A 4,009-nucleotide genomic window follows, 5' to 3' on the forward strand; every position below is an offset into this window, starting at 1 on the left:
ATCTATCTTGATTATTCACTTTATTGAGATAGACTAGACATTCCTTCTTCCAGTGTTCTTGCTGCTTGCAGTGAAAACATTTGCCCTTAGGCTTTTCCACTCCACCTTGAGGCGCTCTAACTGGCTCCACAACCTTCTTCTAAGACTTGTTCTTCTTCATCTTGCCTTTCGACTTAGAAGTAGAATCCTTTCCCGCCACTATTACAAATGGTTTCTTCACACCTATAAGACCATCAACTGCATGGAGTTACTTAAGAAGTTTCGCCAAAATTAAATGCATTTTGTTCATAGAATAGTTCAGGTGAAACTACTTAAAATTCTTAGATGGCAGTGAGTTAAGAACGAAATCGATTTGGGTTTCTCCATCAATTTCAGCTCCAAGAATCTCTAGTTCATTAAGAAGCTATCATCTTTAGAACAAGATCCCCCGATATCATCTTTAGAACAAGATCCCTAATCGGGGTCCCTTCTGTAACAACCCTAATTTTTTAACAAAATTAATGTCTTAATTACAACTTTTTCGTCTAGATGTTAATTTAGTATTCTTTTAATAAATGATTTGATATTTTTTTTATGAAATTATTTAAAAGGAAATACTAAAACCCTATTGAGTAAATATGTAAAGCTATATATATGAACATGCAAATCCTAACCTAGAACTTTTCTTACAAATCCTAGAGAGATTGATATCCAAGATCTAGTTAGGATCCTAGAAAATCTTATGCAAGATCTAGTTAGGATCCTAGAAAATCTAGATATGATATACACTTTAAGATTTTGATTCCCTCAAATCTAAGGAATTAATTGTAGGAGATTGACGGAGAGATTTTTCCTAGATTTCCCTAGATTTTTAAGATTGGATTGGATCGTATTAGATATATTAAGATTGGAATAGATTTTGCTAGATATTGTTGGATTATATAAGATAATTCTAGATTCCAAAAGATCATTCTAGATGGATATTCCTCTCCCATAAAATCACATGTAAATACTTAGATTTTGTTAGATAATGAAAGATTATGCAAGATTCTCCTAGAATCTATGGGATACACCAAATCTTGTTAGATATGGTAAGATTAAGTTAGATTTTATTAGATAATACAAGATATTAATAGATATGATTAGATATTCTCCTACTAGTATAAATAGGCTAGTCTCCTTTCCTTTCGAAACCATGTACACACACTCAACACTTGCACACACGACACAACTAAGGAGAGGAAGAAAGAAAAGAGGGAAAGAAGGAACAAAAGAAACAAAAAACAAAACAAAACGATTCTCTTTTCATTCTTCGATCAAGTCGAAACGACGTTACTCCGCTTGCATTTTCACCCGACGTACTCCGTAGCTGCTCTACCACCAAGAAGAACGGTAGAAACCTCTTATCTTCTCCCCTAAATATAGTAGTGCTACTTGTTCGTTTGATTTTTAAAAAGTGTTGTTCTATAAAAAAATAGAGAGTTTTCTAATTACCAGCATATTAGTTTGTTGGAAAATTGAATATGTCAATCTAACTTATCATAACAAAATATTGGAATTGAAAATGTTAGAGTTAGAGTATGATCGTTATAATCTTTGTTAATTATAATGAAATCGGTTTTTAAGCAAATTGTATAAAAATGAAAAGTTACCTGGAAACTTAGAATGGTATTATGTGGCTAGAATAGTTGGTTCATTGTCATTTATTGATTTTTACTAAGAAAAGCATGACTTAGAAACTAGGTAATGAATTTGAAACCAACTGGTGTATGTGAGATTAACTTTAGTTGTAAAATATCAAGTGTGCTTACCAACAAGGTGTTACTCCTTTATTATGTGTCGTTATAGTATTTGATGTTAATGAAATTAGAATCGCATGAAAATAGAAATCTATTTTACCGCATAACTTTAGCAAGCTTTGAAAGAATAATGTGAACGTGCGAAATGATGCATGTGTACGGAACACGATAAACGAGAAATGGAATACGAAAAGAAATGAGAAAATGAAATGTAAAAGGGTTGATGATTGTGTGAGCATGAGAGCCCGGTAGGTCCATTGAAGATGGTCAGCGGAATCATGGCTCAAGTGTGCGTGTGTGAGCATGAGAACCCCGTGGGTCCTGAGAGAATGGTCAGCGGAATCATGGCTCGGGTGTGCGTGTGTGGCCTAGGAGCCCGGTAGGTCCTGAAAGGATGGTCAGCGGAACTCGTGCCGTGTATGTGTTGAAATGGGAAATGATTAAAGACTGAGAACCCGATAGGTCCTGAAAGAGATGGTCAGCGGAATCAGTGCTTTTGGGTGGCAAAATCTGAACTTAGCCTGGGAGCCCGGTAGGTCCTGAGAGATGGGCAGCGGAACCAGTGCTCGAGATAATAAAATGGAAGTGGAATCGATACTTGAAAAATGATGACACGGTTTATGATACGCTACGATAACTCTGAAAGACACCGACACCTTTGATTATTTTGTGATGCTCAATTTTGTTTTTTTTTCTTATAAATTGTTATATGTTATTTTTGTTAGTGTATGGGACATAGGGGTAAGAGTTAGCTATTGGGCTTAATTGCTCACGGTGTTACTTTTGTGACCCTGACATCTTATGCCAAAGTTTAGAGACGAACAGGGGGACTAATATAATTTGGAAGAGTTCGGTGCTGAGCATAATAATGCAGAAGAAGATGGACGTCCAGAGGAGTAGAAGTTACCCTAGTACCCCTCCCTTATCTATTTAAATAAGTGTAATACGAATTTGGAGATAAGTTGGCTTGTAATGACTTTATGTTTCTTTCTATTTAATAAATGTGGAAAATTTATTAAATTAACGTTCCAAAAAATCGGGGCGAACCTTCAACATGGGTGAGACTCACCAGTTTTTATAAAATTGTGCTTCCTATTCTGTGGCATTCTCATCAAGTCTGTCACGACCCACTTTTTTATTAGAAATAAACTCCAAAATATAGTATATCTAATACACTTCCAGGCCCTATTCTTCCAATATCAAAATTTACATTACCAAATTAATGTATCTCGCAATTCAAGTTCTTACAACCCAAAATAAAAGTTTGCAAGTCTTACAAGCCAAAAAAATATACAAGTATTCCACTACGTTCTTAAATAAAAGACTATAACTATCACGTCCCTGATTTTCAACATAAGTAAATAATACATTTTTAATAAAAGAACCTCGCATGTCACACACATTATCCAAAAGTGTTTCCCCACCTATTTCATTTACAAATAAGTTCCCAAGTTTAATGAAATACAATCTTGGCACCACGGCCCAAATTAGCTTAGATACAAGTACACATGTTTAGAATATTACAAACTTTAGTCAAAAGATAATTCAAGAGCAAATTAGTTACAAAGCCATCTTTAACCAAAAGTAAGTCTTTTACAAAGATGAATGAGTAACTAAAAGAGGTTAGATTCCAAAAATCTTCATGTCCAAGCGCACCATTGCATGCAGTCTATTGCCCAGCATTAGAACCTGAAAAGAAGGATTTTGTTGAGCTACACTAGCCCAGTAGGAAAATCTTTTTCAACTCTATATGCAAATATGACGATAAGTGCAAACGAAAGAGGATAAGGAAATGCAGTTCGACAGATAGTAAACAATCAATTCGTCAATGAACCTCTATCTAGATTAAGTGCGTAAGTCACATGACACAATGACTCCGACAATTCCAACTCAACTCGCTAACCCAAACTCCCACCATCGGTATTTCCACCCTTGCGTTACCATATCACTCCTCAAGGATTATCGTGTTACCACCCCTTGCGTCACGGTGATCCCTAGCGACTCGGGTTACCGTATTACCACCCCTCGCGTTACGAAACCCCTCTAAGTCTTTGTATTACCACCCCTTACGTTACGGGACTCCCTAATCCAATTTCCGACCCAATCAACTATTTTCTCATACAATATGCAAGCTAAGACTCTCCCATGATCCATTCTTAGGTAAAACATCATACATTATGCCTTCGTCATCACAAATGCACCATGAACGATCACAAATACCAAGAATATAT

Source organism: Rhododendron vialii, chromosome 11a (genome assembly GCF_030253575.1).
Source record: "Rhododendron vialii isolate Sample 1 chromosome 11a, ASM3025357v1".
NCBI lineage: Eukaryota > Viridiplantae > Streptophyta > Magnoliopsida > Ericales > Ericaceae > Rhododendron > Rhododendron vialii.